The sequence below is a fragment of the Oncorhynchus kisutch genome, linkage group LG23 (assembly GCF_002021735.2).
Source record: "Oncorhynchus kisutch isolate 150728-3 linkage group LG23, Okis_V2, whole genome shotgun sequence".
Taxonomy (NCBI): domain Eukaryota; kingdom Metazoa; phylum Chordata; class Actinopteri; order Salmoniformes; family Salmonidae; genus Oncorhynchus; species Oncorhynchus kisutch.
In genome coordinates, this window is record NC_034196.2 from 26748368 (window position 1) to 26776013 (window position 27646).

Here is a 27646-nt window from a genome sequence, read left to right on the forward strand (position 1 = left end):
CAGTCAGGTTTATATAGTTCTGAAATGGCTTGAGACAAAGAGAGGCATAATGACTGACACCTGCAGGAAAACACTTTTCTTTACCTGCTATTCTTCATTCTTTCCATCCATTCCCATCCCTCTCTCTTCCTATCTCATTACCTCTTTATTACATCCCCTCTCTATGTTTTTCATTGCTGTGGGATATGATTGAGAGGTAGTATAATCTCTGCAGCATTATGCCTCTCTGCAGTTTAACCATGCTAAACTGTCTCAGGACCCCCACAGCAGGGTGTGTGTAAGGGGGTATGGAAAGCCACTGGGGCAGTTGACTCCTTTGGGTTTCCATAAAAAGCGGGGAAAAATGCTTCTCATCTCTGTCATAGGCATAAGTGAATAATGTGAGGGGGGCCTGCCGGAGTGTCTGCCCTATGATGGGGTGTGTGAGCTTTTCATCCCGTTATTGACTGACACTGAATTGATTATGACCGGAGGTATCATGTGTAGATTGATGAGGGAAAAAAAACTATTTTATAATAATCCAAGGAGTCTGAATACTTTCCGAATGCACTGTAATTCCAATGCAAGAAAACCAAAAATGTTTGCCCCCTCTCCGATTTCAACTGCCCCCTTAGTCACTTTATCCTGGCACCGGGTCAGGGGCTTTTGGTCATGAAAAGCTGATCATTTAAATTGGCACCGGCCAATTGTCTGGGAGAAAAAATCCCATTGTGAAATAATGCATTTTAGCCTGTTCATTGATTGAAATACCAGTCGACGTAGCTTGTTCGTTGCTGCTGGATAGAGTGCTTTTACAAGGACATGTTAAAAACTAAAAGAAACAATTAAAAAGAGCTACTATCTTTTTTTCTCAACTGGTAATTGAAGCATGCTTCCCATTCGCCATTCAAGTGTATAGGGAACTAGGCAGGCTTCAGCGCCTCACACACCACTTTGCAATGAGCTGGAGGCATTAACATTTTGGAAGCATATACTTAATTCTTGGAAACCTGAACCTCTTACTACATATTATGAGGCATGTCTTACCTTGCTTCAAAATATTTTAGCCATAATCCAACCAAATGTGCAGGCAATTATTGTATTATTTCATATGCCACTGAAACCAGTAGCCTATTTCTCTCATTTTCAAATGAACTTTATTTCAATGTCCAGTAGCCAAAGGCACAATCCTAGTCATATTAGCAGCCCATGCTAGTTGTTGCATATGTAGATCACCACTTTTTCTAAATATCGAACGGGTATTTTAATCTCGGTCTCATGAAATGCTTGTGATGTTTTCTGCTTATTGCGTTATGAATCCGACATTTGCGTGTAGCCTACTGCCTTGTGCGCATTGCTGTGTTAGAATTTGAAGAAATAATAGTTGATCAACATTTTAAGTTAAATGTTTTGATCTGTTGCATGAGCCGCCCCCTTTTTGACGTCTTTGGATGTAGCCTAGGTTTACTGGTTGTATGAATGTGGAATGTATCGTCCCACAACTGTCCCAGGGTCTGTTTGGAATAGGCTATTTCTTTCTCGCACAGAACGATTATCTAACCAATAGAATAGGTTCACTTTTGGGGGACAGTAGATTGACAGGCTAGTGATTTAGCTGTTTGTTACTCGTCTTGTTGGCTGAGGAAAAGTACACGTGGACAGTTATTCTAACATCTTCAGATTGGGATCGGAATTCAGTAAGAAGGACGCGTGGCGTTGTATCCTTCAGTTGCATGTTCTGTTAAGATCAATTACCATCATCTACAGTGAGCTCCGATTGGGACAGTGATATATTTTTTGTAATATCTCAACGGTTTACCGATATGGATGAAAATACCCTCATATTAGAGCAGTCTGCACTTTAACCTCATAGTCATTGTATCATTTAAATTTCAAAGTGCTGAAGTACAGAGCCAAAACAATAAAACATTTGTCACTGTCCCAATACCTCACTGTAAATGGGATTTCTGTCATCCTGAGCACTGTGGGTGGACGTCCTAAACAGGTTAAGAACCCAATGCATATGGGTCCGGTACATTTTGTAAATGCTCGGTTTCCAAAACGGAAACCCTGACCCACAGGACCATGGAGAGCAGAGGATAGAGAGGAGGAGGAGAGAGAGAGAAGACAACAGTTGAGTCTGCCTCCCCTATAAAACACTACCACACACTATTTTAACTCGGGGTCAGGGATAGAAGCAGAGAGCATGTTTGGAGGAGTGTGTGTGTGTGTATTGCTACATACACATGGGCAGCTAAGTTTAATCAACACAATGGGCTGATAGATTGGCTGAGCTGGAGCTTGAGGTCAGCTAATTAAAACACTGTCAGTATGTGTTTGGTTTTACTAATCAAAAGAGAACCATGTTGCTCTCCTAAAAGCTTGGCTGGTGCATAAAACCTATAAATTCAGACAAACAAAGAGGTGTACTGGGTTCACACTAAAGAAATATGTGGCATCAAGCATACTTCTTATTCTATGTTAGAATTTTTTGGGGTTTACTAAGTAAAATCAATTCAAATCAAATTTCATTTGTCACATGCGCCAAATTCAACAGCTTTTACCGGGAAATACATGCTTAACGAACCCTTCTCTTAAAAGGAGGGAAAATACAATTTTGAATGGGAATTAATTGTTTGGTCCCTACAAGGATAGTAAATAAACATTGTGTGTGTGTGTGTGTGTGTGTGTGTCTGTGCCCTTTCCCAGTCTCCAAACACACACTTGTCTTTTCCCAGTCCCTCCTTTTGTCCCACAGTCTGATATCAAGTGTTCTGTCCCCCCTGGCATGCCCTCTACTGTCAGTAGAGTGGTGAAGACTGCAAGCAAGCAGGAGGCAGGCTGCTAATACAAGTGTCTGCCTCAACATGATCATTGACTGCTTTGTCCTCTGACAGTCCTCCTGTCTCTGGCCTACAGCTGGAGTTTCTCTGTGTGTGTGTGTGTGTGTGTGTGTGTGTGTGTGTGTGTGTGTGTGTGTGTGTGTGTGTGTGTGTGTGTGTGTGTGTGTGTGTGTGTGTGTAGTATGTGCGTGTACGTGTGCGTGCGATTGTGAAACTGCCATTTGCTCAAATGAATAGCAATAGTTGTAATTAGTCTACTAAAATGAGAGATCTGTATTCCTGTTGTACACCAGTCTGTCTGATAGCTGCTCTCAGACAGACCTGTTGATCAGACATCATCCTCAGGGGATTCCCTGGAGCTGGGTAATTAGTCAGCTGTTTCTCTCTGCTGTCTGCCTTCCTTCTCCTCTCCTCTCATCCTCTCATCCGTTCCTCTCATCCTCTCATCCATCCTCAGAACAGAGTAATGAGGAGCGTAGCGTGGAAGGCGAATTATGCTTACACATAAGAGCTAATTATCATCGAGACAAACTCACCACGCCGCTCCCCGCTCGGCGTGCTCATCTTGTCTGGTGGAGATAACAGCAGCAGCTAGCATTGAGTTAGTTAAGTAGTCCCTCTGGGCTTAAGGCAGAGCTGCCCGCTGTACCGTACCGTTGGAGAGGAGAGAGCAGATAGACAGTCTGCAGAAATATCTCTAAAGCGTAGGATTTTCTTTACATTCAATTAGACTAAATGCAGCTTCATTTGAATAATGCTTATTACGCAGTCATTTGTTGTGGAAGTGAAAGTCCCTTCCAGCAATTCTCAGAAAAATGTGTGTGAATCCCATTATTTAATAGCAGGTGTTGTGGTAAGAAGTAAAGACTGAATTGCACCCTTTGTAGATCCCCTGTCATCAATGACTGGGAATTGAAGAACCCTTTTTGGTTCCAGTTAGAACCCTTTTGGTTTCCATGTAGAACCGTCCTGTAGTCTCTGCTATAGAGTCCAGTGTCTGTTGTCACTTATAATGAATATGTGTCTCTCATCGTCCCATTTGTACGTCTCAATAAGGCCCTCACCAACATTCAAAGAAGGGAAAACAGAAGTGAAGAAAACAGGGAGGGTCTGGGTTGTGGGCTCTGGCCTTCCCGGCAGTGATGAGGCACAGTGTCGGTAAACGATCACCTCTCCCCACAAACACTGATTATAATTTGTATTAACATTTCTCAATTCTGGAGTGAAGTGGGTTATTTACTGCCCCCTTTTCCCCTCCTCCACTTCCCAGTGTCCCTTGGGACTTGAAGAGAGATCACACTCCCTTCCTGCGGAAGAACAAGACTTGACCATTTCTGTTAGCTCACTCAGACAGTTGTTTTCAGGTCAATGTTGTGGTATGAAACTCTCCCCTATCAATTGCTGCTGTCAGAACACAATATTTTTGAGGTTCAGTTAGTGTTGTGATATGAAGTGATACTTCATGGTGAGGTTCAGTTAGTGTTGTGATATGAAGTGATACTTCATGGTGAGGTTCAGTTAGTGTTGTGATATGAAGTGATACTTCATGGTGAGGTTCAGTTAGTGTTGTGACATGAAGTGATACTTCATAGTGAGGTTCAGTTAGTGTTGTGATACTCCATAGTGAGGTTCAGTTAGTGTTGTGATATGAAGTGATACTCCATGGTGAGGTTCAGTTAGTGTTGTGATACTCCATAGTGAGGTTCAGTTAGTGTTGTGATATGAAGTGATACTCCATGGTGAGGTTCAGTTAGTGTTGTGATACTCCATAGTGAGGTTCAGTTAGTGTTGTGATACTCCATAGTGAGGTTCAGTTAGTGTTGTGATACTCCATAGTGAGGTTCAGTTAGTGTTGTGATACTCCATAGTGAGGTTCAGTTAGTGTTGTGATACTCCATAGTGAGGTTCAGTTAGTGTTGTGATATGAAGTGATACTCCATAGTGAGGTTCAGTTAGTGTTGTGACATGAAGTGATACTCCATAGTGAGGTTCAGTTAGTGTTGTGAGATGAAGTGATACTCCATAGTGAGGTTCAGTTAGTGTTGTGATATGAAGTGATACTCCATAGTGAGGTTCAGTTAGTGTTGTGATATGAAGTGATACTTCATAGTGAGGTTCAGTTAGTGTTGTGATACTCCATAGTGAGGTTCAGTTAGTGTTGTGATATGAAGTGATACTCCATGGTGAGGTTCAGTTAGTGTTGTGATACTCCATAGTGAGGTTCAGTTAGTGTTGTGATACTCCATAGTGAGGTTCAGTTAGTGTTGTGATACTCCATAGTGAGGTTCAGTTAGTGTTGTGATACTCCATAGTGAGGTTCAGTTAGTGTTGTGATATGAAGTGATACTCCATAGTGAGGTTCAGTTAGTGTTGTGACATGAAGTGATACTCCATAGTGAGGGTCAGTTAGTGTTGTGAGATGAAGTGATACTCCATAGTGAGGTTCAGTTAGTGTTGTGATATGAAGTGATACTCCATAGTGAGGTTCAGTTAGTGTTGTGATATGAAGTGATACTTCATGGTGAGGTTCAGTTAGTGTTGTGATATGAAGTGATACTCCATAGTGAGGTTCAGTTAGTGTTGTGATACTCCATGGTGAGGTTCAGTTAGTGTTGTGACATGAAGTGATACTCCATAGTGAGGTTAAGTTAGTGTTGTGACATGAAGTGATACTCCATAGTGAGGTTCAGTTAGTATTGTGACATGAAGTGATACTCCATGGTGAGGTTCAGTTAGTATTGTGACATGAAGTGATACTCCATGGTGAGGTTCAGTTAGTATTGTGACATGAAGTGATACTCCATAGTGAGGTTCAGTTAGTATTGTGACATGAAGTGATACTCCATGGTGAGGTTCAGTTAGTATTGTGACATGAAGTGATACTCCATGGTGAGGTTCAGTTAGTATTGTGACATGAAGTGATACTCCATAGTGAGGTTCAGTTAGTATTGTGACATGAAGTGATACTCCATGGTGAGGTTCAGTTAGTATTGTGACATGAAGTGATACTCCATAGTGAGGTTCAGTTAGTGTTGTGACATAAAGTGATACTCCATGGTGAGGTTCAGTTAGTATTGTGACATGAAGTGATACTCCATGGTGAGGTTCAGTTAGTATTGTGACATGAAGTGATACTCCATAGTGAGGTTCAGTTAGTGTTGTGACATGAAGTGATACTCCATAGTGAGGTTCAGTTAGTATTGTGACATGAAGTGATACTCCATGGTGAGGTTCAGTTAGTATTGTGACATATAGTGATACTCCATAGTGAGGTTCAGTTAGTGTTGTGACATGAAGTGATACTCCATAGTGAGGTTCAGTTAGTATTGTGACATGAAGTGATACTCCATGGTGAGGTTCAGTTAGTATTGTGACATGAAGTGATACTCCATAGTGAGGTTCAGTTAGTATTGTGACATGAAGTGATACTCCATGGTGAGGTTCAGTTAGTGTTGTGGCTTCATGGCTGCCTGTGTGTTCTTTATTACTGTAGGTCTGTCTGTCTGCAGGTCCCCAGGCACTGTCCAATCAGATTGACCAGATCTCTGTGACCCCTCATAGGTTTGTCAATGACTGGGAATTGACAGGCCTGGTTAAATCACACCACGTGACCTTGTCTGCTCTGGACTGTACTAATAGTCAGACATGCAGCAATTCTGACACAGTTTATGCGTGTGACACACCTGCTATGTGTGTGTGTATTCTCCCTAGTCAGCAGTTTGCCTTAAAAAATAAACTTGTTTGGTCCAGATGGATCAGATCATTCTCAAGTGCTGCAAAATATAAAAGGGCCACTTAAAAAGGCAACACTGTGTAAATGAATATTTTCTCACTCCCTCTTATCCTCCCTCCCTCCCTCCCTCCCTCCCTCCCTCCCTCCCTCCCTCCCTCCCTCCCTCCCTCCCTCCCTCCCTCCCTCCCTCCCTCCCTCTATTTGAGTCTTTCTGTCTTTCTTTCTCTTTCTCTCTCTCTCTCTCTCTCTCCACTCCTCTCCCTCCCCTCCCTTCTCTCACTTTCTCCCACTCTCTTTTTCTTTGTCTGTCTTGACCCCCTTCTCTTTCTCTCTCTCCCTCGCTCTCTGCAGGTAGCATAGTGTACCTGGGGATGATGGTGGGGGCGTTCTTCTGGGGGGGTCTGTCAGACAAGGTGGGCCGTAAACAGTGCCTGCTCATCGCTATGTCTGTCAACGGCTTCTTCTCCTTCCTCTCCTCCTTTGTCCAGGGGTACGGCATGTTCCTCTTCTGCCGCATGTTTTCCGGCTTTGGGTGAGTGGTGTCCGTTATGTTCTATTCTACTATATTCTAGTATTCTCTACTCTAATTTAATCTTCTATACTGTACTATACTATACAATAATATACTGTACTATACTGTGCACTATTCTGTTATTCTATTCTAATCTATTATAGTACTTTATAATGTGTCATGTCTTGTAGAACATTTCCTTCCACTAAAACTCTACTAGAACACTTCAAAAGTTCCATTAAGTTTTCTTCCTCTAAACCTCTTCTAGAACACTTCATAAGTTCCATTAAGTTCTCTTACTCTAAACATCTCCTAGAACACTTCATAAGTTCCATTAAGTTCTCTTCCACTAAAACTCTCCTAGAACACTTCATAAGTTCTCTTCCACTAAAACTCTCATAGTGTCACACCCTGACCTTAGAGATCCTTATTTATTCTCTATGCTTGGTTAAGTCAGGGTGTGACTCGGGTGGGAAAATCTAGGATTTCTATTTCTTTGTTGTTTTGCCAATGTGGTTCCCAATCAGAGGCAGCTGTCTATCGTTGTCTCTGATTGTGGATCATATATAAGTTGTGATTTTCCGTTTGGGTTCTGTGGGGTGTTATTTTCTGTTTAGTCTCTGTGGCTGACGGTACTGGTCGCTTTCGTTTTTGGATTTGTTATTTTTGTTTGAGTGTTTCTTGTAAATAAATATCATGAACACTTTCCACGCTGCGCTTTGGTCCACTCTTCCTTCCACCGACGACGAGAGCCATTATACCAACAACACTTCATAAGTTCCATTAAGTTCTCTTCCTCTAAACCTCTCCTAGAACACTTCATAAGTTCCATTAAGTTCTCTTCCTCTAAACCTCTCCTAGAACACTTCATAAGTTCCATTAAGTTCTCTTCCTCTAAACCTCTCCTAGAACACTTCATAAGTTCCATTAAGTTCTCTTCCTCTAAACCTCTCCTAGAACACTTCATAAGTTCCATTAAGTTCTCTTCCTCTAAACCTCTCCTAGAACACTTCATAAGTTCCATTAAGTTCTCTTCCTATAAAACTCTCCTAAAACACTTCATTAGTTCCTGTCACACTGGTATGAAGACATTTGGGAGACAGGTTTTTTTATACCCCAAACTACGGCATGCTGTGTAAAGGCACGGGGACGAAGACCAAACAAACATGTAACAAAAACACAGAGTTGAAACCCAAACAAAAGAGCGAGGAGTACCTTGAGTAAATAACACACGTGCACAATGATTTAACTCACGGGACAAGACCCGTAATCATCTGCGCAATCCACAAGGGCACGAAAACCCAAAACACACAGCACAGGTACTCACACCCACCAACTTACATAGTAACAATAATCTACCCCCAATGGAAACCAAAGGGCACATATCATATACACAAATACTAATCAGTGGGAATAGGGGCCAGGTGTGCGTGATGAAAGTTCTGGAGGGATCCGTGACAGTTCCATTAAGTTTATTTGACCATGCAGTACTCTTCCAGACAGAGCTTTACTCCCATGTCTCTCTCTCTCTCTCTCTCTCTCTCTCTTTCTCTCTCTCTCTCTCTCTCTCTCTCTCTCTCTCTCTCTCTCTCTCTCCACTCCTCCAAGGCTCTCTCTCTCTCTCTCTCCACTCCTCCAATGCTCTCTCTCTCTCTCTCTCTCTACTCCTCCAAGGCTCTCTCTCTCTCCACTTCTCCAAGGCTCTCTCTCCCTCTCCAGATATTCTCCACTCCTCCAAGGCTCCAGATATTCTCCACTCCTCCAAGGCTCTCTTTCTCTCTCACGTCTCCACAACTGTCTCTCAATTCAATTCATATGAATTCAATTTAAGGGCTTTATTGGCATGGGAAACATGATAACATTGCCAAAGCAAGTTAACTAGATTATTTACAGTAAACATTACACTGAGAAGAAATAATAAAGACAGTTCAAATGTCATTATGTCTATATACAGTGTTGGAATGATGTGCAAATAGTTAAATTCAAAAGGGGAAATAAATAAACATAAACATGGGTTGTATTTACATTGGTGTTTGTACTTCGGTGGTTGCGCTTTTCTTGTGGCAACAGGTCACAAATCTTGCTGCTGTGATTGCATACTGTGGTATTTCACCCAGTAGATATGGGAGTTTATTAAAATTGGGTTTGTTTTCGAATTATATGTGGATCTGTGTAATCTGAGGGGAATATGTGTCTCTAGTATGGTCATACATTTGGCAGGAGGTTAGGGAGTGCAGCTCAGTTTCCACCTCATTTTGTGGGCAGTGTGCACCTAGCCTCTTGAGAGTCAGGTCTACCTACGGCGGCCTTTCTCAATAGCAAGGCTATGCTCACTGAGTCTGTACATAGTCAATGTTTTCCTCAAGTTTGGGTCAGTCACAGTGGTCAGGTATTCTGCCACTGTGTACTCTCTTTTTAGGGCCAAGTAGCATTCTAGTTTGCTCAGATTTTTACATAATTAATTATTTCCAATGTGTCAAGTAATTATCTTTTGGTTGGGTCTAATTGTATTGCTGTCCCGGGGCTGTCCCGGGGCTCTGTGAGGTCTGTTTGTGAACAGAGCCACCGGACTAGCTTGCTTAGGGGACTCTTCTCCAGGTTCATCTCTCTGTAGGTGATGGCTTTGTTATGGAAGGTTTGGGAATTGCTTCCTTTTATGTGGTTGTAGAATTTAACAGCTCTTTTCTTGATTTTGATAATTAGTGGGTATCGGCCTAATTCTGCTCTGCATGCATTATTTGGTGTTTTACGTTGTACACAGTGGATATTTTTGCAAGATTCTGCATGCAGTCTCAATTTGGTGTTTGTCCCATTTTGTGAATTCTTGGTTGGTGAGAGGACCCCAGATCTCACATCCATAAAAGGCAATGGGTTCTAAAACTGATTCAAGTATTTTTAGCCAGATCCTAATTGGTATGTCGAATTTTATGTTCCTTTTGATGGCATAGAAGGCCTTCTTGTCTTGTCTCTCAGCTCGTTCACAGCGTTGTGGAAGTTACCTGTGGTGCTGATGTTTAGGCCAAGGTATGTATGTTTTTTGTGTGCTCTAAGGTAATGGTGTCTAGATGGCAACTGGACTTTTTTGGAACACCATTATTTTTTGTCTTACTGAGATTTACTGTCAGGGCCCAGGTCTAACAGAATCTGTGCAGAAGATCTAGGTGCTGCTTTAGGCCCTCCTTGGTTGGTGACAGAAGCACCAGATCATCAGCAAACAGTAGACATTTGACTTCATATTCTAGTATGGTGAGGCCGAGTGCTGCAGACTGTTCTAGTGCCCTCGCCAATTCATTGATATATATGTTAAAGATGGTGGGGCTTAAGCTGCATCCCTGTCTCACCCCACGGCCCTGTGGAAAGTAATGTGTGTGTTTTTTGCTCATTTTAACCACACACTTGTTGTTTGTGTACATGGATTTTATAATGTTGTATGTTTTCCCAAGGTTGATGTTTCTCTCTCTCTCTCTAGTCTCCAGTCCACAGTCAGAGAACATTACAGGAGGTCTGGCATCAGCCCTTCCCCTGAGTGGGAGAGAGAAAGAACAGGGAGCAACACAAACATTAGCTAAACATTCACAGCAGACTAAATGTCCTTATTTTTCTGTTTAATGACTGATTCAAAGTTTGCTTGTATAATCACAAGATGTCACTGACTTTGACAGTGGAAATAAAACCTTTTTTTGTAATGAATAAAAGACTAAACAATAGGTAGAAACATTGATACAAGCTTCGGCAAAATAGAATAAAACGTTCTGCTAAAAGATGAAGAAGCAGATGAGACTGAAAGAATATTTGCCTCCCACTCTTAGATAATACACTATCTATACAATTGATTACCTGGTGATTGTTGCACATGATTGTTATTCATAGCATTACTTGGCTCTATGGTGCGTTTGCATTAACAAGTAAATGTAATTTAATCTGAGACAGCCTGTTTTGGCCCGAGGGGATTCATAAACCACAGGACTGTTTCTAAAGCACGGTTTCAGTTGGACAGAGCTGTCAAAATCAATCTGCAACAACCCAATGGATTTACACTCAGCTGTGGTATTAGTAAGTGTGTGTTGTGTATGTGTGTGTTGTGTGTGTGTGACTCAGACTACACCTCATTGCAGTTCCACTCTACCAGTCCTACATACTGCCAGCGCACTCCATCTAATACAATGCCTGTCTTACTTTTATTTCCATGTCGATTTAAAGACTCTTCTCATCTCTTTGATAGCCATCAGCTAGCTGGTGGTTTCCACTGGCTGTCAGACAAATGATATCATTTGCATTGAATTGCTACACTTAGCATAATTTCGCTTCTCAATGAGAAAAGGCATCGTTCAAGCTTCCTACAGATGTAGGATCTAATTTGAGCACTGTTTTGTTGATGATTTTTTTCTTGCACAGCAGGAAATGCAAACCTGTAGTGTTTTCAAGGCTTCTAAAGTTTGTAATTTCTACTTTTAGTAGCAGTATTTGAATTGGAATTTCACAATTTTCACCCATATTAAGAGATACAACAACAGAGACAAGGGAAAAAAACAGCACTCACTTACACATACCTGTGTGTGTGTGTGTATATATATATATATATATATATATATATATGTATGTGTATATAAATATATGTGTATATATATATATATATATATATATACATATATATATATACAGTGCCTTGCGAAAGTATTCGGCCCCCTTGAACTTTGCGACCTTTTGCCACATTTCAGGCTTCAAACATAAAGATATAAAACTGTATTTTTTTGTGAAGAATCAACAACAAGTGGGACACAATCATGAAGTGGAACGACATTTATTGGATATTTCAAACTTTTTTAACAAATCAAAAACTGAAAAATTGGGCGTGCAAAATTATTCAGCCCCTTTACTTTCAGTGCAGCAAACTCTCTCCAGAAGTTCAGTGAGGATCTCTGAATGATCCAATGTTGACCTAAATGACTAAAGATGATAAATACAATCCACCTGTGTGTAATCAAGTCTCCGTACAAATGCACCTGCACTGAGATAGTCTCAGAGGTCCGTTAAAAGCGCAGAGAGCATCATGAAGAACAAGGAACACACCAGGCAGGTCCGAGATACTGTTGTGAAGAAGTTTAAAGCCGGATTTGGATACAAAAAGATTTCCCAAGCTTTAAACATCCCAAAGAGCAAGCGATAATATTGAAATGGAAGGAGTATCAGACCACTGCAAATCTACCAAGACCTGGCCGTCCCTCTAAACTTTCAGCTCATACAAGGAGAAGACTGATCAGAGATGCAGCCAAGAGGCCCATGATCACTCTGGATGAACTGCAGAGATCTACAGCTGAGGTGGGAGACTCTGTCCATAGGACAACAATCAGTCGTATATTGCACAAATCTGGCCTTTATGGAAGAGTGGCAAGAAGAAAGCCATTTCTTAAAGATATCCATAAAAAGTGTAATTTAAAGTTTGCCACAAGCCACCTGGGAGACACACCAAACATGTGGAAGAAGGTGCTCTGGTCAGATGAAACCAAAATTGAACTTTTTGGCAACAATGCAAAACGTTATGTTTGGCGTAAAAGCAACACAGCTCATCACCCTGAACACACCATCCCCACTGTCAAACATGGTGGTGGCAGCACCATGGTTTGGGCCTGCTTTTCTTCAGCAGGGACAGGGAAGATGGTTAAAATTGATGGGAAGATGGATGGAGCCAAATACAGGACCATTCTGGAAGAAAACCTGATGGAGTCTGCAAAAGACCTGAGACTGGGACGGAGATTTGTCTTCCAACAAGACAATGATCCAAAACATAAAGCAAAATCTACAATGGAATGATTCAAAAATAAACATATCCAGGTGTTAGAATGGCCAAGTCAAAGTCCAGACCTGAATCCAATCGAGAATCTGTGGAAAGAACTGAAAACTGCTGTTCACAAATGCTCTCCATCCAACCTCACTGAGCTCGAGCTGTTTTGCAAGGAGGAATGGGAAAAATTTCAGTCTCTCGATGTGCAAAACTGATAGAGACATACCCCAAGCGACTTACAGCTGTAATCGCAGCAAAAGGTGGCGCTACAAAGTATTAACTTAAGGGGGCTGAATAATTTTGCACACACAATTTTTACGTTTTTGATTTGTTAAAAAAGTTTGAAATATCCAATAAATGTCGTTCCACTTCATGATTGTGTCCCACTTGTTGTTGATTCTTCACAAAAAAATACAGTTTTATATCTTTATGTTTGAAGCCTGAAATGTGGCAAAAGGTCGCAAAGTTCAAGGGGGCCGAATACTTTCGCAAGGCACTGTATATATATATGTGTGTATATATATATGTATATATGTGTACATACATACATACATACATACATACATACATACATACATACATACATACATACATGCATACATACATACATACATACATACATACATACATACATACATACATACATACATACATACATACATACATACATACATACATACATACATACAGTATATGAAAATGAAAATCAATAGAAGAAGATTGAGGCTCTTCCACCTAAAACCAAGCGTGAGCACCAATATAGATTCACACATATCTCAGCCTGAGCTATAACGGCAGTAACATTAGCAAGAAAAATAATAAAGATACAAATATTACTGAACCGGAGTACGTGAGAACTCACAACACTGTTTCATGATCAGATTACAATTAAAATTAAAAAGTTATCCAGGTGCAGCTTAAAGTTATTTACCCGAGAGAGTCAATAAACGCAGCAGCCTCTTCAGGTGTGTAGAGTTTTTTAGGCGATCCGTTGACCATAACCTTCAATGTGGCCGGGTACAGCAGTGCGTAGTCCATCTTCATTCTCTTGAGTTGAGCCTTCGCCTCATCAAACGCTTTGCATCTTCGTACAACCGCAGTGGAATAATCATTGAAGAATGAGACCTTTGGACCTTTACGTTGACGACCGTCAGAGCCGATGTTTCTAGCCGCATCCATGACGCGCTGCTTGTCTGTGAAGTTGTGGAACTTTATAACCACTGGCCGTGGGCGCTGATTGGGACCGGGTGTCGGTGCTTCAGAGCGATGGGCTCTGTCCAGCTCCACACAACCAGCCTTTAGTCTCCATTTGTAGGTAGTCAGGGATCCATTCCTCAAAAAAACCCTGTTTGTCAGTTAATTTGTCCATATACGTGTATTTCTGACATTTCCCATGTCCCCATGCAGGATTGGTGGGGTGGTCCCCATCGTGTTCCCCTACTTTGCGGAGTTCCTGGCGAGGGAGAAGAGAGGAGAGCACCTGAGCTGGCTCTGCATGTTCTGGATGATAGGAGGGATCTATGCCTCGGCAATGGCCTGGCTCATCATACCACACTACGGTGAGTGACTGACAGCCCTGTCCTATTACACTGCAGGATTATTTGTGCCACACCTAGGTCACCAATCATAGTGATTGATATCAGCAGCCTAGGCCTGAACCCTCAACCTGTATCCAGGGATTACCCGTGTTTACTTACTGTCTGTCTGTCTGCTACTGTCTGTCTGTCTGTCTGTCTGTCTGTCTGTCTGTCTGTCTGTCTGTCTGTCTGTCTGTCTGTCTGTCTGTCTGTCTGTCTGTCTGTCTGTCTGTCTGTCTGCCTGCCTGCTACTGTCTACTGTCTACTGTCTGTCTGCTACTGTCTACTGCCTGTCTGTTTGTCTGTCTGCTACTGTCTGTATGTCTGCTACTGTCTGTCTGCTACTGTCTGTCTGCTACTGTCTGTCTGTCTGTCTGTCTGTCTGTCTGTCTGTCTGTCTGTCTGTCTGTCTGTCTGTCTGTCTGTCTGTCTGTCTGTCTGTCTGTCTGTCTGTCTGTCTGTCTGTCTGTCTGTCTGTCTGTCTGTCTGTCTGTCTGTCTGTCTGTCTGTCTGCCTGCCTGCCTGCCTGCCTGCCTGCCTGCCTGCCTGCCTGCCTGCCTGCCTGCCTGCCTGCCTGCCTGCCTGCCTGCCTGCCTGCCTGCCTGCCTGCCTGCCTGCCTGCCTGCCTGCCTGCCTGCCTGCCTGCCTGCCTGCCTGCTACTGTCTGTCTGTCTGTCTGTCTGTCTGGGGCTTGTTAGGGGCTTGTTGCTATCATCCTGATCATCAGGCATAATCACGTTTACCCCTGTAGCCCTGTATGCCCAACGGACCAATGTCTGAACAGGGACAATATGTGTAGTCTGTGTGGGCAGGTGTTTAATTATCAGTAAAGTAATTGATTTTCCATAAAAGACAGTTGACTGCAGAAGATGTAAAAGCACTCGTCATAAAACACAAGGCATATCTTCACACACACACACACACACACACACACACACACACACACACACACACACACACACACACACACACACACACGTCTGTGAAAGAACGTGTGTGTAACAGGTTCCGCCGCAGTGGGCTCTTCATTGACTGCTGCTGGCCAGAGGCTGAAGGACTCCTCCTCTTCCTGGAAAGCTTCAGCGTGTGTGTGTGTGTGTGTGTGTGTGTGTGTGTGTGTGTGTGTGTGTGTGTGTGTGTGTGTGTGTGTGTGTGTGTGTGTGTGTGTGTGTGTGTGAGGAATTAAGTGGAGGGGCGGGTCGTAAATGTTTTGTGTAAAAAATGTGTATGTGTAGGTGTTAATGTCGTGGGCATTGTGCTGTGACCAAGGACACTGCAGGTGTGTGTGACACCGCCTTGTTCTAGGTAGTGCAGCTCCATAAATCTAGGTGTGTGTCAATCAGTCAGCCATACCCTCCAGTCCATTATAGCTGTAATCTCCCTAATGTGATATGTACTGGTGGAGTCTAACACAGGCCCCATGGGCATCACATACACACCAACAACCCCCAACAGACATGATTTGGTTTACAATACTGTGAAATCACATGAACTCCCCCTCACACCTCTGACATCTCCCTGGCTTTCTCCCTCCACCCCAGGGGCTATCCTGAAGACCACCCACACCCTGACTGTCTGCTATCCTCAGAGATTGCTGTATCAGTTAGTCTCACTAAATGCTTCCAATAAGAATTGAACAGCACATTGTCTCTCTCCCTTGCTCATTTCCTTCACCATATGGTGTTCTTCAGTCTCTAGATTCTCATTACCATCATCACACTGCATCTCATTTGGAAAATGGAAGTGTGTTTTTGGATAATTCCTCATTAGAGAGACTATAATGAAATGGGTTGATGATTTAAAGGTACTTGGAGGCACTTTAAGATTTCAGGCCTTCATACTTTTACTCTTATACAAAAACAACGCATAATATTAGACATGGAATATGTATTGTTGTGCTCATTTCTCTTGTTTCTGATTGGTGGTTGTGTGTGTGCAGGATGGAGTTTCAGTATGGGCTCCGCCTACCAGTTCCACAGTTGGAGAGTGTTTGTGGTGGTGTGTGCTCTACCCTGTGTGTGTGCTGTCGTAGCACTCACCTTCATGCCCGAGAGCCCACGATTCTTCCTAGAGGTAAGGAGTATGTGTGTGTGTGTCTGCATACCACCCCAACAGATTCACAGATGACACAATCTCCATTGCACTTCACACTTCCACCTGGACAAGAGGGGAAATAACTATGTGAGAATGCTGTTGATGGACTACAGTTCAGCGTTCAACACCATAGTCCCCTGCAAGCTCATCACCAAGCTAGGGACCCTGGGACTGAATACCTCCCTCTGCAACTGGATCCTGGACTTCCTGATGGGACAGCCCCTATAGACTTAGAAGTGTGGTGCCAGGACAACAACAAGGAGCTGATCATGAACCACAGGAGAAAGAGGGGAGAGCACGCCCCCATCCACATCGACAGGACTATTTGGAGCGGGTCGAGAGCTTCACGTTCCTTGGCATCCACATCACTAAAGACTTAACATGGTCCACACACACCCACACAGTCATGAAGAGATCACAACACGCTACAGAGGGTTGTGTGGACAGACCAGTACATCACTGGGGCCAAGATCCCTGCCATCCAGGACCTCTATATCAGGTGGTGTCAGGGGAAGCCCCGAAGAATCACGAGTCTCCAGCCACCCAAGCCATAGACTGTTCACTCTGTTACCGTCCGGCAAACGGTACCGGAGCATCGGCTCTCGGACCAACAGTCTTCGAGACAGCTTCTACCCCAAGCCATAAGACTGCTAAATCAAATCAAACTTTATTTGTCACATGCGCTAAATACAACAAGTGTAGACCTTACCATGAAATGCTTACTTACAAGCCCTTAACCAACAGTGCAGCTCAAGAAGAGTTAATAAAAGATTTACCAAATAAACTAAAGTAAAAATTATGAAAAGTAACACAATAAAATAACAATAACGAGGCTATATACAGGGGGTACCGGTATCGAGTCAACAGTTTAGTCGAGGTAATTTGTACATGTAGGTAGGGATGAAGTGACTATGCATAGATAAGAGTGAGTAGCAGCAGTGTAAATAAATGGAAAAAGAAATGGAGGGTGGGTGTCAATGTAAATAGTTATGTGGCCATTTGATTAATTGTTCAGCAGTCTTATGGCTTGGGGGTAGAAGCTGTGAAGGAGCCTTTTGATCTTAGACTTGGCGCTCCGGTACCGCTTGCCGTGCGGTAGCAGAGAGACACGTCTATGACTTGCGTGACTGGAGTCTCTTGAATTTTTTTCGACCTTCCTCTGACAACACCTAGTATATAGGTCCTGATTGGCAGGAAACTTTGCCCCAGTGATGTACTGGGCTGTACGCACTACTCTCTGTAGCGCCTTAAAGTCTGAAGCAGAGCAGTTGCCATACCAGGCGGTGATGCAACCGGTCAGGATGCTCTCGATGGTGCAGCTGTGGAACATTTTGAGGATCTGAGGACCCATGCCAAATCTTTTCAGTCTCCTGAGGGGGAAAGGTGTTGTCGTGCCCTCTACACGACTGTCTTGGTGTGTTTGGACCATGATAGTTTGTTGGTGATGTGGTCACCAAGAAACTTGAAACTCTCGACCCGCTCCAACACAGCCCCATAAATGTTAATGGGGTTCTGTTCGGCCCGCCTTTTTCTATAGTCCACGATCAGCTCTTTTGTCTTGCTCACATTGAGGGAGAGGTTGTTGACCTGGCACCACACTGCCAGGTTTCTGACTTCCTCCCTATAGGCTGTCTCATTGTTGTCGGTGATAAGGCCCTGTTGTGTCGTCAGCAAACTTAATGATGGTGTTGGAGATGTGTTTGGCCACGCAGTTGTGAGTGAACAGGGAGTACAGGAGGGGACTAAGTACCCACCCCTGAGGGGCCCCAGTGTTGAGGATCAGCGTGACAGATGTGTTGTTGCCAACCCTTACCACCTGGGGGTGGCACGTCAGGAAGTCCAGGATCCAGTGGCAGAGGGAGGTGTTTAGTCCCAGGGTCCTTAGCTTAGTGATGATCTTCGTTGGCACTATGGTGTTGAACGCTGATCTGTAGTCAATGAACAGCACTCACATAGATGTTCCTTTTGTCCAGGTGGGAAAGGGCAGTGTGGAGTGCGATTGAGATTGCGTCATCTGTGGATCTGTTGGGGCGGTATGTGAATTGGAGTGGGTCTAGGGTGTCCGGGAGGATGCTGTTGATGTGAGTGCTACGGGGCGGCAATCATTTAGGCAGGTTACCTTCGCTTCCTTTGGCACAGGGACTATGGTGGTCTGCGTGAAACATGTAGGTATTACAGTGAGAGGTTGAAAATGTCAGTGAAGACACTTGCCAGGTGGTCCGCGCATGCTTTCAGTACACGTCCTGGTAATCTTTCTGGCCCCGCGGCTTTGTGAATGTTGACCTGTTTAAAGTTCTTACTCACATCGGCTACCGAGAGCGTTATCACACAGTCGTCCAGAACAACTAGTCCTCTCGTGCATGCTTCAGTGTTGCTTGCCTCTGTTAGGTTCTTATTTTTCAGAGTAAATAACTCAGACACTAGAGAAGCTTTAACCAAGTTTAATTCTTCCCAAAGGTTCTGTACAGCTGTTTTCAGACACTCCAACATTTGTCCCACTCAGATATATATATCCCACTTAAAACACTCCCCCTTCTCGACAAATCATTTAAATCCTAAATATGTAACAATAGTTTATTTGATGCGGAAGGCATGGTTTAACAGGAAAAGAGTAACAAGATACCAAACCCTTATTACTCCCTTCAGGTGACCTGTCCTCACCTCCTGACCTCAACCCCTCCTTCATCTAATCCACAGAGTTCCATCTGTCTCCCCTGTATAACACGGTGCTCTGCTCCCGTCCCCCAACACATTCCACAGCTATCTGTCTTTCTACAGAGGCCCAGTCTCTTTCTCCTTTGATTCTATGCTTCTTTCCTATCATTTATTTAATATCTCAATGTTCAAAATGTCGAATCCAACACCACAAAGCGAGCATAAAAGGCATTTAGCATATCTGGTAGGCTCATGTCATTGGGCAGCTCGCGTCTGGGTTTCCCTTTGTAGTCCGTAATAGTTTTCAAGTCCTGCCACATCCGACGAGCATCAGAGCCTGGTGTAGGATTCAATCTTAATGTTGTATTGACGCTTTGCTTGTTTGATGGTTCGTCTGAGGGCATAGCAGGATATCTTATAAGTGTCCGGATTAGTGTCCCGCTCCTTGAAAGCGGCAGCTCTAGCCTTTAGCTCGATGCGGATGTTGCCTGTAATCCATGGTTTCTGGTTGGGATATATATGTACGGTCACTTTGGGGACGACGTCATCGATGCACTTATTGATGAAGCCGATGACTGAGGTGGTGTATTCCTCAATGCCATTGGATGAATCCTGGAACATATTCCAGTCTGTTCTAGCAAAACAGTCCTGTAGTGTAGCATTTGCTTCATCTGACCTCTGGGAATTAATGGTTACCTGGACTATCTGCATTGATCTATCTTGCACTGAATCTATACACACACACACACAGGACTATATATACACACTATGTACACAGTCACTCACACACACTACACTGACACACTCACACAAAACCCACTCACATTATTATACACTACGTACTGTACTTACACACACACATAACACACACACATGCATAATGACACCACACAAACACACATACATACATATACACATACATAAACACACACACACCTATAGACACTAGGTCCAGGCGATATGGCATAAAAATCATATCCGGATTTTTTTCAAACTTAATTGCCGATTCACAATATATATCTCAAGTTTTTAAATGTTCTCTCTAAATAAGCTTTTCTTTACAATTAAAGGTCAAAAGCACAGCATTTCAAACAGTCAGCAGTAATCTAATGAATTTAGTTATACCTAGGATAAATATAAGCCTTCCATAACCATAAGACCCACTTGTATTTAGTTTATCCAACTTGGATGTATCTGCTAGCTAACAAGGCAAAACAGTTGAATAGTTATAAACACACCCCGCTGTCCGTCTCCAACAGTTTGAACAGCATGCTAGTCTGTCCACTTTGTTCATGTGGCCTACCTTATTACTCAAAATAAGCACAAGTTGCAAATTCCTTATATAATAGTTTTTATGCTCATTACACATTTATAAAACACAGACAAGACGGCTAGTTTAACAGTGTGGCTAGCAGTACAGAAGCGGAACATTCATTTTCCAGAATCAATGTTCATTGATACTCACGTTTTAGTAGAGTCTGTCTTCGCTCAATTGGAGGAGTTGGAACATAAAATGAGGATACCCCTCAAATAATGTTTCAATTGTGTTTCATAAACAGGACACACACTTTTACACTCATCATATGCTGCTGCTACTCTGTTCTATATTGTACTATTATTATTATCTATCCTGATGCGTAGTCACTTTACCCTGCATTCATGTACATAGAGTATCTACCTCAAATACCTTGTACCCCTGCACATTGATCTGGTACTGGTCCTCACTGTACTGTATCTCCATTCCATCCTTGTACCCCTGCACATTGATCTGGTAATGGTCCTCACTGTACTGTATCTCCATTCCATCCTTGTACACCTGCACATTGATCTGGTACTGGTCCTCACTGTACTGTATGTCCATTCCATCCTTGTACCCCTGCACATTGATCTGGTACTGGTCCTCACTGTACTGTATCTCCATTCCATCCTTGTACCCCTGCACATTGATCTGGTACTGGTCCTCACTGTACTGTATCTCCATTCCATCCTTGTACCCCTGCACATTGATCTGGTACTGGTCCTCACTGTACTGTATCTCCATTCCATCCTTGTACCCCTGCACATTGATCTGGTACTGGTCCTCACTGTACTGTATCTCCATTCCATCCTTGTACCCCTGCACATTGATCTGGTACTGGTCCTCACTGTACTGTATCTCCATTCCATCCTTGTACCCCTGCACATTGATCTGGTACTGGTCCTCACTGTACTGTATCTCCATTCCATCCTTGTACCCCTGCACATTGATCTGGTACTGGTCCTCACTGTACTGTATCTCCATTCCATCCTTGTACCCCTGCACATTGATCTGGTACTGGTCCTCACTGTACTGTATCTCCATTCCATCCTTGTACCCCTGCACATTGATCTGGTAATGGTCCTCACTGTACTGTATCTCCATTCCATCCTTGTACCCCTGCACATTGATCTGGTACTGGTCCTCACTGTACTGTATCTCCATTCCATCCTTGTACCCCTGCACATTGATCTGGTACTGGTCCTCACTGTACTGTATCTCCATTCCATCCTTGTACCCCTGCACATTGATCTGGTACTGGTCCTCACTGTACTGTATCTCCATTCCATCCTTGTACCCCTGCACATTGATCTGGTACTGGTCCTCACTGTACTGTATCTCCATTCTATCCTTGTACCCCTGCACATTGATCTGGTACTGGTCCTCACTGTACTGTATCTCCATTCCATCCTTGTACCCCTGCACATTGATCTGGTAATGGTCCTCACTGTACTGTATCTCCATTCCATCCTTGTACCCCTGCACATTGATCTGGTACTGGTCCTCACTGTACTGTATCTCCATTCCATCCTTGTACCCCTGCACATTGATCTGGTACTGGTCCTCACTGTACTGTATCTCCATTCCATCCTTGTACCCCTGCACATTGATCTGGTACTGGTCCTCACTGTACTGTATCTCCATTCCATCCTTGTACCCCTGCACATTGATCTGGTACTGGTCCTCACTGTACTGTATCTCCATTCCATCCTTGTACCCCTGCACATTGATCTGGTACTGGTCCTCACTGTACTGTATCTCCATTCCATCCTTGTACCCCTGCACATTGATCTGGTACTGGTCCTCACTGTACTGTATCTCCATTCCATCCTTGTACCCCTGCACATTGATCTGGTACTGGTCCTCACTGTACTGTATCTCCATTCCATCCTTGTACCCCTGCACATTGATCTGGTACTGGTCCTCACTGTACTGTATCTCCATTCCATCCTTGTACCCCTGCACATTGATCTGGTACTGGTCCTCACTGTACTGTATCTCCATTCCATCCTTGTACCCCTGCACATTGATCTGGTACTGGTCCTCACTGTACTGTATCTCCATTCCATCCTTGTACCCCTGCACATTGATCTGGTACTGGTCCTCACTGTACTGTATCTCCATTCCATCCTTGTACCCCTGCACATTGATCTGGTACTGGTCCTCACTGTACTGTATCTCCATTCCATCCTTGTACCCCTGCACATTGATCTGGTACTGGTCCTCACTGTACTGTATCTCCATTCCATCCTTGTACCCCTGCACATTGATCTGGTACTGGTCCTCACTGTACTGTATCTCCATTCCATCCTTGTACCCCTGCACATTGATCTGGTACTGGTCCTCACTGTACTGTATCTCCATTCCATCCTTGTACCCCTGCACATTGATCTGGTACTGGTCCTCACTGTACTGTATCTCCATTCCATCCTTGTACCCCTGCACATTGATCTGGTACTGGTCCTCACTGTACTGTATCTCCATTCCATCCTTGTACCCCTGCACATTGATCTGGTACTGGTCCTCACTGTACTGTATCTCCATTCCATCCTTGTACCCCTGCACATTGATCTGGTACTGGTCCTCACTGTACTGTATCTCCATTCCATCCTTGTACCCCTGCACATTGATCTGGTACTGGTCCTCACTGTACTGTATCTCCATTCCATCCTTGTACCCCTGCACATTGATCTGGTACTGGTCCTCACTGTACTGTATCTCCATTCCATCCTTGTACCCCTGCACATTGATCTGGTACTGGTCCTCACTGTACTGTATCTCCATTCCATCCTTGTACCCCTGCACATTGATCTGGTACTGGTCCTCACTGTACTGTATCTCCATTCCATCCTTGTACCCCTGCACATTGATCTGGTACTGGTCCTCACTGTACTGTATCTCCATTCCATCCTTGTACCCCTGCACATTGATCTGGTACTGGTCCTCACTGTACTGTATCTCCATTCCATCCTTGTACCCCTGCACATTGATCTGGTACTGGTCCTCACTGTACTGTATCTCCATTCCATCCTTGTACCCCTGCACATTGATCTGGTACTGGTCCTCACTGTACTGTATCTCCATTCCATCCTTGTACCCCTGCACATTGATCTGGTACTGGTCCTCACTGTACTGTATCTCCATTCCATCCTTGTACCCCTGCACATTGATCTGGTACTGGTCCTCACTGTACTGTATCTCCATTCCATCCTTGTACCCCTGCACATTGATCTGGTACTGGTCCTCACTGTACTGTATCTCCATTCCATCCTTGTACCCCTGCACATTGATCTGGTACTGGTCCTCACTGTACTGTATCTCCATTCCATCCTTGTACCCCTGCACATTGATCTGGTACTGGTCCTCACTGTACTGTATCTCCATTCCATCCTTGTACCCCTGCACATTGATCTGGTACTGGTCCTCACTGTACTGTATCTCCATTCCATCCTTGTACCCCCTGCACATTGATCTGGTACTGGTCCTCACTGTACTGTATCTCCATTCCATCCTTGTACCCCTGCACATTGATCTGGTACTGGTCCTCACTGTACTGTATCTCCATTCCATCCTTGTACCCCTGCACATTGATCTGGTACTGGTCCTCACTGTACTGTATCTCCATTCCATCCTTGTACCCCTGCACATTGATCTGGTACTGGTCCTCACTGTACTGTATCTCCATTCCATCCTTGTACCCCTGCACATTGATCTGGTACTGGTCCTCACTGTACTGTATCTCCATTCCATCCTTGTACCCCTGCACATTGATCTGGTACTGGTCCTCACTGTACTGTATCTCCATTCCATCCTTGTACCCCTGCACATTGATCTGGTACTGGTCCTCACTGTACTGTATCTCCATTCCATCCTTGTACCCCTGCACATTGATCTGGTACTGGTCCTCACTGTACTGTATCTCCATTCCATCCTTGTACCCCTGCACATTGATCTGGTACTGGTCCTCACTGTACTGTATCTCCATTCCATCCTTGTACCCCTGCACATTGATCTGGTACTGGTCCTCACTGTACTGTATCTCCATTCCATCCTTGTACCCCTGCACATTGATCTGGTACTGGTCCTCACTGTACTGTATCTCCATTCCATCCTTGTACCCCTGCACATTGATCTGGTACTGGTCCTCACTGTACTGTATCTCCATTCCATCCTTGTACCCCTGCACATTGATCTGGTACTGGTCCTCACTGTACTGTATCTCCATTCCATCCTTGTACCCCTGCACATTGATCTGGTACTGGTCCTCACTGTACTGTATCTCCATTCCATCCTTGTACCCCTGCACATTGATCTGGTACTGGTCCTCACTGTACTGTATCTCCATTCCATCCTTGTACCCCTGCACATTGATCTGGTACTGGTCCTCACTGTACTGTATCTCCATTCCATCCTTGTACCCCTGCACATTGATCTGGTACTGGTCCTCACTGTACTGTATCTCCATTCCATCCTTGTACCCCTGCACATTGATCTGGTACTGGTCCTCACTGTACTGTATCTCCATTCCATCCTTGTACCCCTGCACATTGATCTGGTACTGGTCCTCACTGTACTGTATCTCCATTCCATCCTTGTACCCCTGCACATTGATCTGGTACTGGTCCTCACTGTACTGTATCTCCATTCCATCCTTGTACCCCTGCACATTGATCTGGTACTGGTCCTCACTGTACTGTATCTCCATTCCATCCTTGTACCCCTGCACATTGATCTGGTACTGGTCCTCACTGTACTGTATCTCCATTCCATCCTTGTACCCCTGCACATTGATCTGGTACTGGTCCTCACTGTACTGTATCTCCATTCCATCCTTGTACCCCTGCACATTGATCTGGTACTGGTCCTCACTGTACTGTATCTCCATTCCATCCTTGTACCCCTGCACATTGATCTGGTACTGGTCCTCACTGTACTGTATCTCCATTCCATCCTTGTACCCCTGCACATTGATCTGGTACTGGTCCTCACTGTACTGTATCTCCATTCCATCCTTGTACCCCTGCACATTGATCTGGTACTGGTCCTCACTGTACTGTATCTCCATTCCATCCTTGTACCCCTGCACATTGATCTGGTACTGGTCCTCACTGTACTGTATCTCCATTCCATCCTTGTACCCCTGCACATTGATCTGGTACTGGTCCTCACTGTACTGTATCTCCATTCCATCCTTGTACCCCTGCACATTGATCTGGTACTGGTCCTCACTGTACTGTATCTCCATTCCATCCTTGTACCCCTGCACATTGATCTGGTACTGGTCCTCACTGTACTGTATCTCCATTCCATCCTTGTACCCCTGCACATTGATCTGGTACTGGTCCTCACTGTACTGTATCTCCATTCCATCCTTGTACCCCTGCACATTGATCTGGTACTGGTCCTCACTGTACTGTATCTCCATTCCATCCTTGTACCCCTGCACATTGATCTGGTACTGGTCCTCACTGTACTGTATCTCCATTCCATCCTTGTACCCCTGCACATTGATCTGGTACTGGTCCTCACTGTACTGTATCTCCATTCCATCCTTGTACCCCTGCACATTGATCTGGTACTGGTCCTCACTGTACTGTATCTCCATTCCATCCTTGTACCCCTGCACATTGATCTGGTACTGGTCCTCACTGTACTGTATCTCCATTCCATCCTTGTACCCCTGCACATTGATCTGGTACTGGTCCTCACTGTACTGTATCTCCATTCCATCCTTGTACCCCTGCACATTGATCTGGTACTGGTCCTCACTGTACTGTATCTCCATTCCATCCTTGTACCCCTGCACATTGATCTGGTACTGGTCCTCACTGTACTGTATCTCCATTCCATCCTTGTACCCCTGCACATTGATCTGGTACTGGTCCTCACTGTACTGTATCTCCATTCCATCCTTGTACCCCTGCACATTGATCTGGTACTGGTCCTCACTGTACTGTATCTCCATTCCATCCTTGTACCCCTGCACATTGATCTGGTACTGGTCCTCACTGTACTGTATCTCCATTCCATCCTTGTACCCTGCACATTGATCTGGTACTGGTCCTCACTGTACTGTATCTCCATTCCATCCTTGTACCCCTGCACATTGATCTGGTACTGGTCCTCACTGTACTGTATCTCCATTCCATCCTTGTACCCCTGCACATTGATCTGGTACTGGTCCTCACTGTACTGTATCTCCATTCCATCCTTGTACCCCTGCACATTGATCTGGTACTGGTCCTCACTGTACTGTATCTCCATTCCTGTGTATTTTATTATTAAAATGTGGTACTATTATTTTAAAACTCTGCATCGTTGGGAAGGGCTCGGTAAGCAAGCATTTCACAGTAAGGTCTACACCTGTTGTATTCGGCGCAATTTGATTTGTGTGTGTAACTCTCCTCTCTGTGTCTAGATGGGTAAACATGACGAGGCATGGATGGTGCTGAAACAGATCCATGACACCAACATGAGGGCCCGCGGAGAACCAGAGAAAGTCTTCACCGTGAGTATACAGTACCTGTCTCTTTGGGACTCTCTTGCTCTCTTTCATCCTCTCTCTTTTCCTCTTTTTCTTTCTTTCTCTCTCTCTCCTTCACACAAGAACACACACACAGGTTATTGACTCTGAGTCTCCCGCTGTAGGTGAACAGAATAAAGCTCCCTAAGCATCTGGATGAATTGGTAGAGATGCAGTCAGACTCATCCAACCCTGTTGGCCAAGTCCTCTTCAGGATCAGGACTGAACTCAGAGGGGTAGGACTGTGGGTGTTAGTGATAGGTTGTAACAACAAATATTATATGAAATCATTATGAATAATGACTTTTTTTAGGTATTTATACCTATCTCTCTCTCTTTCTCTTTCTCTAGATCTGGTTAACGTTCATGAGCTGCTTCAACTACCCAGTGAAAGACAACACCATCAAACTGGCCTTCGTGTGGTTCACACTGTCTTTTGGGTAAGCAGTACTTATCCCAGTTATCAGTTTCTCCTGAGCCTGTGTGTGGTTCACACTGTCTTTTGGGTAAGCAGTACCTATCCCAGTTATCAGTTTCTCCTGAGCCTGTGTGTGGTTCACACTGTCTTTTGGGTAAGCAGTACTTATCCCAGTTATCAGTTTCTCCTGAGCCTGTGTGTGGTTCACACTGTCTTTTGGGTAAGCAGTACCTA

The 27646-nt window shown here is 44.1% G+C and overlaps 1 pseudogene; it reads left to right on the plus strand.

Moving 5' to 3' along the window:
* LOC109867973 (synaptic vesicle glycoprotein 2C-like) overlaps positions 1-27646 on the plus strand; it is a 55703-nt pseudogene that overhangs the window by 18972 nt on the left and 9085 nt on the right.